This window comes from Bos mutus, chromosome 4, assembly GCF_027580195.1.
Source record: "Bos mutus isolate GX-2022 chromosome 4, NWIPB_WYAK_1.1, whole genome shotgun sequence".
Lineage (NCBI taxonomy): Eukaryota > Metazoa > Chordata > Mammalia > Artiodactyla > Bovidae > Bos > Bos mutus.
The window spans coordinates 18,836,451-18,854,369 of NC_091620.1; the positions used below are offsets into that span (position 1 = coordinate 18,836,451).

Sequence of the window (17,919 nt, forward strand, 5' to 3'; positions counted from 1 at the left end):
GTATGCAGATTTCACATTTAGGGTGTATATTCATATGATAACTTCTGGGTTATTTCCACTTTTAACAATTGTGAACAATGTTGCTATGATTGAAAAAAATGCTGCTATTTCCTTTTATTTTGAACTCTCAAGTTATTAATAGCAAATTATATAAACTTCAGTATATAAAAGTAACTGTCCAGGTATGGCAAGTAAAAGGGAAAAAAACCCAGGTGGGGCTGGGTTGACTCCTCTCATTCAGAGTCTATTACAAGCAGCTGACCATTGCTAACTGCTGGCGATGTACCTGAGTGGGACAGATGGCGTCAGGCATAGAGTGTAAAAACAATATTGGCTCTTTGGATTGGAGGAGAGGTGGCTGCAGGTAAAACAGATGAGGACTCTAATACACAAGGGTGACGTGATAAAGATAAATGCCTTCTAAGACGTTTAAAACCTACTAGACAGTTTTGTACAATATCATTGTGATAGTAGACACACGAAATGAAAGAAAAACCACTGGTACAAAGGGATGGATGACTCAGGAGCAAGCCTAATGTCACAGAGGGAAGACAACTATGCTTACATTTGAAATGAGATATAGACAACAGTTACGAAAGAGATGAAGGATAGACCCTGTAGTATCCAAGGACCTCCATGTGGGCCTATCATCATCATACATAAACTGAGAGTCCTGTATCTTGGGGCTTTAACTATTTAACTGTAGATTCATCATAGCCACAGTTAACATCCCGGCAAGGTTTGTAGTGAAAGAGGAGAGTGAGAAAGTTAGCTTAAAATTCAACATTCAGAAAACGAAGATCATGGCATCCAGTCCCATCACTACATGGCAAATAGATAGGGAAACAATGGAATCAGTGAGAGACTTTATTTTGGGGGGGCCCCAAATCACTACAGATGGTGACTGCAGCTGTGAAATTAAAAGATGCTTGCTCCTTGGAAGGAAAGCTATGACCAACCTGCTGCTGCTGTTAAGTCGCTTCAGTCGTGTCCGACTCTGTGCAACCCCATAGACGGCAGCCCACCAGGCTCCCCCGTCCCTGGGATTCTCCAGGCAAGAACACTGGAGTGGGTTGCCATTTCCTTCTCCAATGCACAAAAGTGAAAAGTGAAAGGGAAGTCGCCCAGTCGTGTCCGACTCAGCGACCCCATGGACTGCAGCCCACCAGACTCCTCCATCCATGGGATTTTTCAGGCAAGAGTGCTGGAGTGGGGTGCCATTGTCTTCTCTGATGACCAACCTAGACAGCATATTAAAAAGCAGAGGCATCACTTTGCCGACAAAGGTCCATCCTGACAAAGCTATGATTTTTCCAGTAGTCATGTATGGATGTGAGAGTTGGACCACAAAGAAAGCTGAGCACCAAAGAATTGATGCTTTTGAACTGTGGTGTTGGAGAAGACTCTTGAGAGTCCCTTGGACTGCAAGGAGATCCAACCAGTCCATCCTAAAGGAAATCAGGCCTGAATATTCATTGGAAGGACTGATGATGAAGCTGAAACTCCAGTACTTTGGCCAACTGATACAAAGAACCAACTCATTGGAAAAGACTGTGATGCTGGGAAAGTTTGAAGCTGGGAGGAGAAGGGGATGACAGAGGATGAGATGGCTGGACAGCATCACCGACATGATGGACATGAGTTTGAGCAAGCTCCAGGAGTTGGTGATGGACAGGGAAGCCTGGCATGCTGCAGTCCATGGGGTCGCAAAGAGTCGGACACAACTGAGCAACTGAACTGAAGCTTTGTAGTAGATATCTACAAACTGATTCTAAGATTTATACAGAAAGAAAATGGTAATGGAATAGCCAAAAGTTTTGAAAAAGAAGCATCAATTCTTTATTTAGGCATATTGCATACTATTCTATCCACCTGTGTCCATATATTCATCTAAATCTGAGTGCATACTGATGCCTCCAACTGTAGTCCAGTACCATATGCCTTATTCCAGCCTTCTCCCCTTGCTTGTCTGTAACTTGCCCCACCACAGTGAGACCTTTATCACTTTCTCAACTGCTGTACACACGTACAGCTAGTTCAGAATTATTAACTCACACCCTCTGAAGAAACAAACTTACTAGCAAGAGTACTATCATTGGCACTCTTCCTTTTTTTAACGCAGTCTTCCAAATTCCAGCTAATAACGCTGTTTTTCAAAGTTACTCCCTTTTGCCTCTCCCTCTTCAGGGAGGTCAGGTCATACATTTGTAAAGTTGGTGACACAGTCTCATGTGCACAGTTCTTTGACCCCTGCTTGGCCGTACAAGAAGAGCAGAAATAAGCATCAGCGATAGTGATGTGACAGCAAGAGGGACTGAAATAGGACAGTATTAGAATAGGAACGTACAGAGTGGGAAGCTCCGAGTAGAGCCAAAAGATAGCCTGGTAAAGTTGAGGGTGGGGATGGGAGAAGAAAAAGAACACAGAAATGAATCTGGCAACCCCATCAAATCAAACATGAGAATGAATCAGAAAAGAAAGTGGACAAGAGGGACTGGCATAGGTAAGAGAGAAGAGATGAAATGCACAGGTCAGGATTGAACATTGTGAGAAAGGCAGGGAGAAGCAATCAGATGCCACTTGTCTTCTCTTTCCCTGTCCCCTCTGTGTCCTCCCTCAACCAAGGGACACAGCATGGTGGGTTTCCCTTGTCACTTTCAGCTGCCACAACCCAGCCATTTCCCTTCCAAATTTAGGGCTGCCATGATGATGTGAGTGATGCTAGATAAGAGAATGTCTCTTTCCAAGAACTTCCCTCCACACCCTGATAAAGCCCACTGAAAATAGACTTGTCTGCATTAACACATCCATTTGGCCATGAGGTTGGTAAAAGATCAGGGTTGTGAGTGAGTTCTTCTCACAACTGCCAGCTGAGACGATCTACACAGGTGTACTGTCTCTGTTGGACCTTGGGTCAGGAATCTCAGAAAAGGTTAAATCCTGAAATTGGATGTGGCATCATGCAGAGAAATAATTTAAGCAGTGGTTGTTGGGTCATATGATAGTTTTATTTGTTATTTTTTAAGCAATCTCCATATTGTTCTGCATAGTAGCTGTATCAATTTACATTCCCTCCAACAATCATATGACCCACCAATCCACCACTGGGCATAAAACCTGAGGAAACCATCATTGAAAAAACCACATGTACCCCAATGTTCACTGAAGCACTATTTATAATAGTTAGGACATGGAAGCAACCTAGATGTCCATCGACAGATGATTGGATAAAGAAGTGTGGTACATACATGCAATGGAATATTATTCAACCATGAAAAGGAATGCATGAGTCAGTTCTAATGAGGTGGATTAACCTAGAGCCTATTATACAGTGAAGTAAGTCAGAAAGAGAAAAACAAATGTCGCATATTAACACATATATATGGAATCTAGAAGGATGGCACTGATGAGCCTATTTGCAGGGCAGCAATGAAGATGCAGACATAGAGAAAAGACTTGTGGACACAGTTGGGGAAGGACAAGGAGGGGCGAAAATTGAGAGAGTAGCACTGAAATATATACATTACCATATGTGAAACAGATAAGCAGTGGGAATTTGCTGCATGACACAGGGAGCTCAAACCCGGTGCTCTGTGACTATCTAGAGGTGTGGGATGCGGTGGGAGATGGGAGGGAGGTTCAAGAGGGAGGGGACACATGTACACCTATGGTTGATTCATGTTGATGTATGGCAGAAACCAACACAATATTGTAAAGCAATTATCCTCCAATTAAAAATAAATAAATTTTTAAAAAATAATAATTAAAGCAGTGAAAAACTCAGGAAAGAATGGAATAATATAGGGGAAGGTGACCCAGAACCTATAATCAAACATTTAAGTCAGCTGTCAAGAGAATGAATTACACTTTCCTTGTCTATCCCACCCAAATATAAGTGTTCTAAAAAAATCACATATATTGTGTATATTTATACTTGTAAAATTTATTTTGTGAAACTCATTTCAACCACAGTAATGTGTATAAATGTATATATCCTTTTAAAATGTTAAAGTGACTCCTACGTAGGAACCATCCAGCTATAACATTGAGCACTGTCAGTGCCTTAAAATTCCCTCACAGGTCACAAACCATTTGATGATGAAAAGGCTCTGGTTTCTGATCTCAATCAGTGCTTCTAGGTTACTCAGGCCTGTGATGATGAGTACATGATGGTCCTTAGGACAGAGATAGTCCTTAAGGAGATGACAGTATCATTTCATGGTGTCTCAGAAGACCTCAATGAATCTGTTAAAGAGGTCACCACTAAAACCATCAGTGATGCTACCCTGTTGTACTCAGCGGCCTGCGTTTGCTTGGGTTTCACAAAGAGGAACAAGCAGCTGCCACAGCGGATGACAACAAGGGTGAAGTGGGAGGCACATGTAGAGAAGGCTTTCTGCCGCCCAGAAACAGAGGGGATCTTGAGGATGGAGATGATGTAGGTGTAGGAGATAATTGTGGGGGTAAAAGCACCAATAATGAAAACAGCCATTAAAAACAGAATAAACTCTGTGAAAAGACTGTTGTCACAGGATAGTTTGAGCAGTTGCCCTCGGTCACAGTAAAAATGGTCTAGCACATTTGATTTGCAGAAAGTAAGATGAAACGTGGCAAAGACTGGCCAGATTTGAAACAGGAACCCAAACACCCAGGACACAATTACCGCCCAGAGACAGGTATATCTGTATCTGTATTCATAATGATGTTGTACCGCAGAGGGTTACAGATGCCACATAGCAGTCTGTAGCCATTGTTCCCATTAGTATGAACTCTGACGTTCCCAAAGACAGGTACAAATACAGTTGTGCACAACAGGTAGTCAAAGATATTGCCTGCATCCCAAGAAGGAGCAGACCCCAGAGCATCAAGGAGACAGCTGCAGATGTGGTCAGCATCTCTAAGACAGAGGTGATCCAGGAAGTAATACATGGGGGTCTGCAGACATTTATCAATATAGACCCTCAAGACGATGACCAGGTTTCCCATCACTGTCACTGAGTAGAAGAGGATGAAGGTAGCAAATAACATATGGTGTAATTGTGTAATTCCTGGGAGCCGGGGAAGTCTAAGAGATAAAATTAAGTAGCACTGGTATAATTCCCCACCACTTAGTTTTGAGTGCTTGTTCCTTCTGATATCTAGACAGCAAAAGAGAGAGAGAACACTGTGACTGATCTCAGAAAAGCAGAAACAGTTCTAAGTAGAGAAAATATTCCCCCCTGGTTGATAAGCTCTACAACATGACTAGGAAGGGTTCATGCCCTAGTGTTCTTCTACATGGTCAGTACTAATTATTTCTAAGAATATACATGATGTATGAAGAACAATGAACCTGGCCAAGAAGATGAGCCCAGTCACCCACACTGTACCATAGGCAAGGCTCCTCTGCCCAGCCTGCATGACTGCATCTGTCCATCCACAGGGCACCATGACTTCCCCTTTGCTCCCAACAGCCTCCCAGGCCACCCCACCCCCAAAAGTGCAGTCCTTTTTACCACGCTCTCCCTTCCATCTGGGATGGAACTACCTGCTCCACCAAATGCATTGTGTCCTATGAGCCTGCTTCAGTACCACACCCTGTAGAAAAGTACCCCCACAGCCACCTCAATTCTACCCAGGGCTGGCTATCTGTTGGTTTTTCTTGAAATAGGGTCCATTGGCACTACATTCATTTTAAAGCTTTTTCTTTATGTCTTTCATCATTGGTGTCACTGGTGGGCATGGGAGTGGGGATCAATTTGAGGATTTTCTGTGAGATAGTGAGGGCAAGGACAGAGTCTCCCTTAATCTATGGGCCAACTAGTTGCCTAGCTGAATTACCACTTTCTTCCACTCTGTTTTTGGGAGTGAATATCAGCTTCGCTTTTCTCTTCAGTGGACGTGTTTTCTCATAGAAGGCAGACTGGCCAGCACTGGCGTTAGTCAGTCAGGAGTCTCTCTCTCCCAGGCTCTAAGACCAATAATCACCAGATTCACAGGAGGAGGGTCCAGAGGAGGGCACACGTGGACTTACATCCTCGGCTTCCACCTGTCCTGCATCTTCCTTGTGCTGGAATGGGGAGACAAGAGGCTAAAGGTCTGATTTCAACATCCCCTCCCTTCAAAACCTTAGATCCAGCAGGGAGTCAAGGCTGCCAAATGTGAACTCTGGGTCCAGCCCAGGCTATACATATAAGTGGTCTTGGACTTGATCTAACAGAAAGTTCAGAAAGTCTCCCCAGAGACATTCTTCCTTCTACAACCAGTTTTTTCCTCCAAAATCTTATAAAAGAGTAAAGACTGAGCTGTCAGTAACATGAAATGGACCCAAGGATCTGAGCCCCTTAGGATTTCTGGGCTCCTCCCTCATTTCCTTCAGGCCTTTGCTCAAGTGCCAAAGCTCAGGGAGCCTTTCTTCATCATCCTAAGAGAACACATACCATCCTTTACTTTCTACCACCTCACAAGGATCTGTTTATCTCCTTAGTTCCTATCACCTAAAATGATGTTTACTTTTGGCTTATTTCCTGTCTCCTGTTTTATAATGTAAGCAACATGAAAGCAGAAATTTTGTCATGCTTACTTATGGTTTCTGATACTCAGTGAATACTTTTGAATGAACAAGTCAATGAATCAATCAATTAAGGAAAGAATCTATGAACAAAGCATATCTAGTCTTGGCTTTGGCCAATTTTGAAGCAAACCTGCCCTGCTGTCTTCACTGAAACACTGCCCTGTCAACATGCAGCCCTCTCTCTGGAAATCTCTTATAAAAGGCAATTGAGTAACAAGGGTAGATTTGTTGGGAGAACCTAATTGTCTGCCTTCCACAATTTCTGTTTTGTTGTTGTTCAGTCACTAAGTCATGTCTGACTCTGCAACCCCATGGACTGCAGCATGCCAGGCTTTTCCTGTCCTTCATCTTCACCTGGAGCTTGCTCAAACTCATGTCCATTGAGTCAAGGATGCCATCCAACCATCACATCCTCTGCCACCCTCTTTTCCTCCTGCTTTCAATCTTTCCCAGCATCAGGGCCTTTTCCAATGAGTCGGCTACTCACATCATGTAGCTAAAGTAGTGGAGCTTCAGCTTTTTTGTTTAGCCGGGACTAAATGAACACAAAGACAAGAGGAGGCTCCTAACCACAGCAAGGAGCTGTGCCTGTGTCCAGCATCACGTCAAGGAAGAGCTGACTCAGCCCTCTGCAATGCAGGGGAATTTGGAGATGAGTCCTTCCACACTGCTGCTGCCCTGGCGCACTCTTCAGGCTCGACGTGTCCTTTATCTAGACACCAGCCAGGACCACAACTTCCCATCCTGATCCTCTCCTACTCTTTCCTTCACAGAGGGGAACCCCTAAAAGAGAACGGGGTCCATCTAGTCAAGGCTATGGTTTTTCCAGTGGACGTGTATGGATGTGAGAGTTGGACTATAAAGAAAGCTGAGCGCCAAAGAATTGATGCTTTTGAACTGTGGAGTTGGAGAAGACTCTTGAGAGTCCCTTGGACTGAAAGGAGATCCAACCAGTCCATCCTAAAGGAGATCAGTCCTGGGTGTTTACTGGAGGGACTGATGTTGAAGCTGACACTCCAGTACTTTGGCCACCTGATACAAAGAGCTGACTCATTTGAAAAGACTCTGATGCTGGGAAAGACTGAGGGCAAGAGAAGGGGACGACAGAGGATGAGATGGTTGGATGGCATCACCAAGCTATGGTTCATGGGGTCGTAAAGAGTCGTACATGACTGAGTGACTGAACTGAACTGAACTGAATACAAAACTATATTAATCAAAACAGCATGGTGCAGGCATAAGAAAAGATGCGTGACAAACAGAATAGAATTGAGAATTCAGAAATAAACCCATATGGCCAACTGATTTTCAACAAGGGTGACAAAAATAATGTGGAAAGAATAATTTCTATAGCAAGTGGTCCTGGGACAACTGGATTTCCACAGGTAACAGAAACAAGTTGGACCCCTATTTCATGCCATTTATAAAAATTAACTCAAAATGGATCTATGACCTAAATATAAAAGGTAAACCATAAAAATCTCAGAATAAAACATAGAGGTAAATCTTGATGGTCTTGAATTTGTCAATGGCTTCTTAGATATCAAAAGCATGGGAAACAAACAAAAAAACAGATGCATCAAATTCATCATTTGAAGAATTCATTTTAATGAATTTTAGAATTTACTAAAATTGAAAATGTTTTTTCATCAAAGGAGAGAATCAAGAAAATGAAAAGACAACTTACATAATAGGATAAAGTATTTTCAAATCATATATATATAAGAGTTTACTATCCAGAATATAGAAATAATTCCTACAACTCAACAACAGCAACAAAAACAAATCAATGCCCCCAAAATGCACAATGGTTTAAATAATCATTTCCTCAAAGAAGATACATAAATCACTAATAGGAACAACAAAAATGTTCAACATCACTAGTCATTAGGAAAATGTAAATCAAAACCACAGAGAGAAACCATTTCACACCTTCTACAATTAAAACAAAGGGAAAACAATAAGGACATGGAGAAATTGGAATCTTCATACAATGCTGATGGGAATGTAAGTGGTCCAGCTGCTGTGGAAAACAATCTAGCAGTTCCTTAAAAAGTTAAACATAGGATTACCATATAACCCAGAAATTCCACTTATAGGCATATACCCCAAAGAATTGAAAACAGGGACACAAACGGACATTTGTATGACAGTGCTCATTGGAGCATTATTCATAATAACCAAAAGGTGGGAAAAAATTCAAGTGGCCCTCAGCAGATGAATGGATAAATAAAATGTAGCATACACATAAAATATAATTTTATTTGGCCATATAAAGGAGTTGTGATAACATGGATGTACTTGAAAACATTATGTTAAATCAATCAAACAAAAGGACAAATACTGTATAATAACAATAATAGGCAAATTCTGAAACAGGTTAGAGGTTAGCGGAGGTTAGAGACAAGTTAGAGGTTAGAATAGGTTAGAGATTCTCAGGGGCTTCAGGCAGAGGAGAATAGAGAATTCTTGCTTAATGAGTAGTTTCTGTTTGGTGTGATGAAACAGTTTGGAAATATTGGCAATGACTGCACAACATTGTGAAAATAATTAATGTAATTAACCGTACTGGTTTTACAGTTGTGTGTGTTTGGTCGTTTCAGTCGTGTCCGACTCTTTGAGACCCTATGAACTGTAGCCCTCCAGGCTCCTCTGTCCATGGAATTCTCCAGGCAAGAATACTGGAGTGGGTTGCCGTCTCCTCCTCCAGGGGATTTTCCCAATCCAGGGATCGCACCTGCATCTCTTATGTCTCCTGCATTAGCAGGTGCGTTCTTTACCACTGGTGCCACCCAAGAAGTCCCAGTTTTACACTTTAAATTATTTAAATAGTAAATGGTATGCTATATTTATTTACCACAGTAAGAAAAAGAGACCTTGACATGAGGAGTATTTAAGAGAGATGGGAAAAAATGGCAAACGGGCTTCTGTCAAAAATGTTCTCTTCATCTTGAAGTCTTCATGAGACCCTATTCCCCAGATGATCTTGGCACTACCCATCCCCCAATATCCTTTGGCCATTGTAATGGGAACCTAAGTAAGAGAGAAATAGAGAATCTGCCACCCATCCAACCTCATGGCCATTCCAGCCTATCCAATATGCATGCATTCCAACTGACTTTTCAGCCATATGCTTCCCTTCAAATCTATGGGGTCACCTCCCTGAGCTGGTAGCAGTGAGAGGTAAAGGGTAAAGTGTCAAAATGCAGAGGTGGAGAGTTATAAAAGTGATAAATATGTTTAGCTTTGCTTTGGGATAAATATCTACTGATATATTAAAAACTAAAGAAGCTCATGTTGAAAATTAAAACTGTATAAAAAGATAGTTAAAAATTAAATGTCTCTCTAAAGATGTCCCATCTATATAACCATGTGCTTTTTTAAGTAGTATTCCATCACACATACTGTCCTGAAACTTGTTTTTTTCCATGTAATACATTGTAGCACATCTAAGTCTACTGTGAAAGTCTACTCTACTGTGAAAGTCACTCAGTCATGTCTAACTCTTTGAGACCCCATGGACTACACAGTCAATGGAATTCTCCAGGCCAGAATACTGGAGTGGATAGTCATTTCCTTCTCCAGGGGATCTTCCCTACCCCGGGATCGAATCCACATCTCCTGTTTGCCAGGCAGATTCTTTACCACTGAACCACCTGGCAAGCCCCATACTTTTTAAAAGATATAACTGTAAATAATTATGTAAAAATTTTCTATCTTTTATCAGATTGCCTTCCCCTGAATTTTAACAATTTATAATCTCTTGAAAAGAGATTATATTGGGTCTGTCTGCAAAGCCTCCAGGCAAGATTCCATTTCACTCTTAACTCTGTGCAGATCATAGAAATCAATAATTGGATAGAATCTTGGAAGAAGGACATATCCCAGAGGTCCTTGGCCCATGGGAACAATGCTGACAGCCACCCAGGGAGCCTCTGTGCTATTATCTGCCTGTTAGCCTTAGAGCAGCAGTGTTGGGTCATGTGATGACAGATGTGGAAATGTGAAAGGAAGGTTGCTGGCAAATAAAGATATCCAAAGATCATAGACAAGAAACCTTTCAGAACTCCTTTTTCAGAACCAACTTCCTTATATCAGTCCTACATCCTAGATTCCTTAAATTAGACTAAATTCAAGGCCATATTGTTAAGGGAAGCACACTGATTGAAACCACCCACCCTGGCCAGGCACCATAGTAACCATTTGCATGAGTTGTTTTATGACAGGAGATCCTGATAAGGAATACGGAACTAATAAGCCACCACCAACCGGAAGAGTCGGGAAAGGTCTAAAGGAGACACTGTGTGTCCATCCACTTCCAGGAATCCCTCTTGTTAGCATCCATCTTAGCTGAGTGATGCATGCGCCACCAGGAAAGACTAAATTAGAATGATTGGCCAAAGACCACCCGGAAACTAATCCCATCACCATAAAACTGGAGACTGCGAGCCACGCAGCAGAGCAGTTCTCCTGGGTTCCCTTACCCTACTGCTCTCCACCCAGGTGCCCTTTCCCAATAAAATCTCTTGCTTTGTCAGCACATGTGTCTCCTCGGACAATTCATTTCCGAGTGTTAGACAAGAGCCCAGTTTCAGGCCCTGGAAGGGGTCTGCCTTCCTGCAACAATATCAGATCATCAGTAAAAAGAGCCTACTGTTCTGAATTCCATAACTGATTCTTTCATGACTTAGTAAGTTCATGGCTCCTTGTTTCCCTCCAAATTACAGAAAGGAGACTATCTAGGATGAAAAGGAAAAACTATCATGGGCCAGGGAAAACTAAGATCCCTGAAACTGGTAAGCACTATCTTCTATAATCATTCAGGCGGTGAAAATTAAACAGAAACTCTTCACACAGTTACATCAGTTCTCAACTTCCTCCACTTCATTCTGCAAGAAGCAAGTTCAAGATCTTTTTTGTTTAAATGTGGTAAAACATACATGACATGAATCTACCATCTTAACCACTTTTAAGTGCACAGTTCAGTACTGTTAAGCACTTTTGCACTGTTGAGCAATCAATCACCAAAACTCTTTTCACCTCGCAGAACTGAAACTCTGCACCTATGAGACCACCCTCTCACTCCAGCCCCTGGCAACCACCATTTTTCTTCTTTCTCTATGAATCTGATGACTCTCATATAAGTGGAATCATACAGCATTTGTCTTTCATTGACTGACTTCAATTTAGTATAATGTCTTTAAGTTTCATCCATGTTGTAGCATATGTCAAAAATCTTTCATTTTAAAGGCTGAATAATACTCCATTGTATATCTAAACCACATTTGGCCATTCATCTGTCAGTGGGCACTTGGGTTGTTTCTACCTTCTGGCTATTGTGAATAATGCTGCTATGAGTATGGGAGTACAAATATCTCTCTGTTCTCAATTCTTCTAAGTATATACCCATAAGCGGAATTGCTGGATTATATGATAATTCTATTTTTAATTTCTTGAGGAACCACCACACGGTTTTCTATAGGCTGTACCATTTTATAGGCTTTGTGGTGGCTCAGATGGTAAAGCTTCTGCCTGCAATGCGGGAGACTCAGGTTCAATCCCTGGGTTGGGAAGATCCCCTGGTGAAGGACATGGCAACCCACTCCAGTACTCTTGCCTGGAAAATCTCATGGGTGGAGGAGCCTGGCAGGCTACAGTCCATGGGGTCGCAAAGAGTTGGACACAACTGAGCAACTTCACTTACTCATACATACCATTTTACGTTCCCATCAATACTGCACAAGTCAGGCTCTATCCATCATTTTCATTTGTGATGATTCAGGACACAGCACAGCAGATGCTCAGTGCTTTTTTTCCTTCAATAAATTGCACATCCCTAAAAACTAATTTTTTTAAAAAAGAACTGATGAAAAATCTGAATAAGTAAAAATTGAATCCAGACACAAAACAGATTCTCTGCAAATTCTTTCCTGCCATCTTTTTTCAGCCCTTTGCTTAAATAGGTTATTTTCTTAAATATTTATTTCCCAAATGAAATCTTCAAAATCAACTGAAGCATTTTAAAGTGAATAAAATATCATGTATTATCGCCATCAAAAAAAAAAATTAGTATACAATGGTTTCAGTTTCTCCACGTCCTTGTCAACACTTATTTCCTATTTGGGTTTTTTATTGTATTTTGTGGGTGGGGTGGGGGTTGATTTTTTTTTAAATAATAGCCATCCCAGTAGGTGTGAGGTGGTCAGTAATATTTTTGAAAACCATATTGCAACATTTTACTCCCCTGCTTAAAACTCTTCCAATATGTTTCAATGCTCTGAGGGCAACTCTCCAACACCTAGCAAACCCTTCAGTGTTATATAGTAATATGGTCCCAGTCCACTTCTTCCCCATCTCATACTCCCACTTCTTTTGTTTTCTCCCCTCGAGGTACCCTGATATTCACTTGGCTCACTGACCAAGTTTTGCTTCCTTCTCCTGTCTCACAGCCTTTGAACATTCTATTTCCTTTATCTTAGATGTTTTTCCCCTTCCCATCCAGATTTCATAGTTAACTTTTACATTCTGCAGACTCTACTCAAAGGTCACTTAGGAAGGCCTTCTGTGACCCATTTTGTAAATGATGACTGTTGGGCCTTCCCTCTGTACCAGAGGGAGAGATCAGGAAAGAGATCATTCTATTTTTTCTCCCTGCTATATTCACAGTCCCTGTCATGTATTAAGGGAATGATAATATATTTTTGCTTTTCTTTAACTGTAAGTGAAGTTAGGGCTTCCCTTGTGGTTCAGTGGTAAAGAATCTGCCTGCCAATGCAGGAGAATCGAGTTCAATCCCTGGGTCGGGAAGATCCCCTGGAGAGGGAAATGGCAATCCATTCCAGTATTCTTGCCTGGGAAACTGCGTGGACAGAGGAGCCTGGCAGGCTGTGGTCCATGGGGTCACAAAGAGTCAGACATAACTTAGCAAATAAACAACAACAACAAAGTGAAGTTAAGCATATTTTCAGTTTTTAAAGCCATGTGCATATGTTTCTCTGAAAATTGCCTCTTCACATACTTGCTATTTTCCTATTGGTCTAGTGGATTTTCTCTTATGAGTTTTAATAAGTTTTTGTATACAATAAAATAACTATCCTCTTTTATTCTAATATATATTTTAAATATCTTTCTTAGCTTCCTGTTTGCCTTCTAATTTTGATTATGCTTTGGTATGAATTTTTTTTAATTACACAGTATTATTTTTCAATCTTTTCTTTCAAGTTTTGTGTTTTGTTTACAAAGTCCCACTCCAAGATTATATTCTTTTGTTTCTGTTAAATGTTTTCTCTTGTACTATTTTTTATACTATAAGTGATCTTTACTGCTTTCTTTTTTCTCTTTCAGTTTTTGTTCAATAAACTTTGCTATTTGTACAGAGAGAGCTTTACATTTGTTTTAAACTGTCTGGTGACTATCCTTTAGTAGTTCAGTGCAAAAATATATGACTTCTGTTCAGTATACATATATTCAATCTACTTTAATTCTTGCCCAAATGAGTTATTCATTACTATCATAATAAATTGTAAGAATACTATTGCCGGGGTCCAGCCCCGGTTGGATCCAGGGATTCCCTCAGGAGGACGGCGTCAGTGACTGAGAGAAATAGAGAAAGAGATAAAGAAAGAATTTTGCAGTTAAGAAAATAGAGGAGAGAAAAGAGGCTGATGTTCCTTGGTTTACACAGAAAGCCAATAAAGCCCCAGCACGGGACTTCCTCTGTTCACGTAGGCTGCAGGCGCCCTCTCGAATTGCTGAAGGTGCCCCACCTTAGGCACCTTCTCGAGTGGGTCTTAGAAGCCCAGGCAGGAAAATGAACTCAGAGGGCCCCTGCGCTCCAGGGAATCAGCCTGAAAAGGAAAAGGAAAGAGATAGAATGACATGGGGAGACCAAGCTTGATGAGCATGGCCCACACTTTATTTTCCAAAGTAGTTTTTATACCTTAAGTTGTGCATAGAGGATAATGGGGGGGTGGGGGGTAGAGTCATGCAAGATTAGCAGTCCTTGATCCTTATCGAAGCCAGGCTTTCTTTCTGTAAACTTATCATACGCAAAAGCTTTAGGTGATTTACATCATCTGGCCAGGAGGCCTGTTAACATTTTATGACCCTTTCTTCAGAAAATTTATTTTTCTCTAAAGGTGATTATTCTAACGTCAGGCGCCACCCTCCGAAAGCTTTAGATAAAGTTGCATTCCTATAGGGCAAAAGTGTGGTGGGCTATAACAAGAAAAGAATTAACTCAAGGGTCCAAGGTTACAAACATTAAAGCTACTACTTACATTTCTATATACCAACTATATTAATCAATACACTCCCAGGGACACAGTAGGTAAGGGATATGGAAACTTGGCAGCAAGCATTAGCTCAACAAATAAATCCTCTACTAGTTCTATTCTAACAATTTTAACTCTCTGAGAAGTTCTGCATTGTTAGAATATCTTAAGCTTCCCATGCCTCTCGTGGTTGGGAGGCTATGAACAATCACATGTGTAGCTGCAGGAGTGTGAACAAACCTGTCAGGCAAGCTAGAAAATCATCAGAGGGGTTTGAATTGAAACACTCCTATTATGCCCAGGAGAATTATTAACTAGAGCTCTAAGTTGATTTTCTTCAGAAAAAGGTGGTTGGGGATAGACCCCCATTAATGTCAGAAGAGTTGGTGAAAGTCGTGAAATAGTAAAACAGACAGATTTTGGTTTGGGGGTAGATGCTCGGGCAGGTCCACGGGGCCTCTTGAGTTCTGATTCGCCTTTGCATGTCAGATCCTCTCCACATGACCTTAGTCATGGGTGGGAACTCCTGTGCTGGCTCCTAAAGTACTTTAATTTTGACCAATAAGTAATAAATAGAGAAAATCTTTGAAGTTCAAGGTAGCAAATATTTAATATAGTGAATACGAGGTCAAATAACTTAACTCAAGATCACATGTAATTTACTAGCAAAACAAATTTACTGACCAGAGTCTCCTGATTCCTAGATTAGTATTCATTATTAAGATAAATTCTGTTTTGTGGAGGATATCCTATGAATGGGCTTCCTTTGTGGCTCAGCTGGTAAAGAATCCGCCTGCAATGTGGGAGACCTGGGTTCAATCCCTGGGTTGGGAAGATCCCCTGGAGAAGGGAAAGGCTACCCACTCCAGTTTTCAGACCTGAAGAATTCCATGGGGTTGCAATCCATGGGGTTGCAAAGAGTTGGACACAACTGAATGACTTTTATCCTATGAATAATGAATTGTCCTACATGATCTTTTAGAACCTACAAATTCTGATATTATAAAATTCAAAGATATCCTTGTAGAAATTGCTTCATTTTAACACATAATAGATGTCAAGTGAATTTTATTTGTCACTCTTATTCTAGTTCAGTTCAGTCGCTCTGTCATGTCCAACTCTTTGAGACCCCATGGACTGCAGCACGCCAGGCCTCCCTGTCCATCACCAACTCACGGAGCCTACCAACATCACAGAGTCGGTGATGGCATCCAACCATCTCATCCTCTGACGTCCCCTTCTCTCACCTTCAATATTTCCCAGCATCAGGGTCTTTTCAAATGAGTCAGTTCTTCACATCAGGTGGCCAAAGTATTGGAGTTTCAGTTTTAGCATCAGTCCTTCCAATGAATATTCAGAACTGATTCCCTTTAGAATGGACTGATTGGATCTCCTTGCAGTCCAAGGGACTTTAAAAGAGTCTTCTCCAACACCACAGTTCAAAAGTATCAATTCTTCAGCACTCAGCTTTCTTTATAGTCCAACTCTTACATCCGTACGTGACTACTGGAAAAACCATTGACTGTATAGTCCATGGGATTGCAAATGCAGATCCGGGTTTGATTCCTGGGTTGGAAAGATCCCCTGGAGAAGGGAAAGGCTACCCACTCCAGTATTTTGGACTGGAGAATTCCATAGTCTCTTCTTGTTCTAGAGTAAACCCCAAATAGGAGAGCTAAATGTAAGACTTGAAAACCAAAACAGAAAGAAAATTTTCCGTTATAATTTTCAAGTATAGAAAGATTTTCTCACTGTGATACAGTATCCAGGCATAAAAGAAATGATAGACACATTTCACTCCATAATTTTTTTTAAGTTTTTAACATTTGCCTGCCAAAATGACCTTAATCAAAGTCAAACACAGAAGACAAATTTGGAGAAAATATTGATGAATTTTACCACAGATAAAAAACTAGTCTCCTGAATATATATATTAAAAGCTTTTAAAGTCAAGAAAATGGATGAAAAGACCCAAAATTAAAAAGTAAAAATATAGAAATAAACAGAGAAAGATACACAAATGGCCCTTACAAACAAGATGTTCAACTCCCTTCACTGTAAGAGAAATTCACATTAAAATTACAATGAGATACCATTTCTAATCTATAAGCCTGACAAAAATGATTTGTTGGGAAGACTAAGGCAGAACAGAAAAAAAAAAAAAAAAAAAAAAAAAACTGCTTTCTCTGATGATCAGCTCCTTTGAGAGATGCTCACAGAAGGAGAGGGTAGAGTAACAGTATTTCCATCTACTATGCCGTGGTGAGCTTTAAGACTCATTCTTCTCTATACTAGGAGATTGATATTTGGGGTTATGTCTTGTGACATAGCATCTCCAAGAACACACATAAAAGGAACAGACATTGATGGAGATAAACATGTAAACATAAATAAATATACAGCAGCCTATCACTGATAAAAGTTGGCTGATATGCAAGGCTTAGATAAGTGGGATGCATGAAACTCAGGCAGGGAGGAAAACCTGTAGGTTCCCTCTGATCCACCTCTCTCCCCTTTTTTGCAGGCTCTGCCCCTGCAAAACTCACCACATGGAGTTGCTGGGCTTCTTATACATCGCTGGCTGTCAGAGAAGCCATAGAAGACTAACAAGGAGCTGAATTTGGTCTCTGCCTCTGAATTCATTGAGCAGAAAGATCCTCCCACTTTCCATTAGGAAGAGTAAGGGAAGGTGTAGGGTAAAGGGTCAGGAGTGTTTAGGAATAACCTCTCTTTCTAGAAACTAGTGAGACAGAATAAATGTAACTATCCTAATAATAATCTATTACACTTTATCTAACAATCTACCATTCTAGTTCTATTCAGCTAATCTATGTTCACATACCCTGTACTATCCCATTCTTACTATTTGCCAAATGGTGACTTACCAAATGTTGTCCATATCTTCCTGAATTCAAACTTCTGTTCATGCTGATTCTAATGCTTGAAAGGCCTTCTCTTCCTATCATTGTCTATCAATATTACACTCATATCCTAAGGACTAGTACAAATGATTACCTTTCCAATAACCTGTTCTTCCATCTGCATGTGATCTCTTCCTCCTTGGAATTTCCCAAGCACTCTGTAGTAACTCTC

The 17,919-nt window shown here is 40.9% G+C and overlaps 1 pseudogene; it reads right to left on the minus strand.

Moving 5' to 3' along the window:
- Positions 1-4,216: 4,216 nt before the first annotated feature.
- LOC102277791 (olfactory receptor 9A1-like) overlaps positions 4,217-17,919 on the minus strand; it is a 29,745-nt pseudogene continuing 16,042 nt past the window's right edge.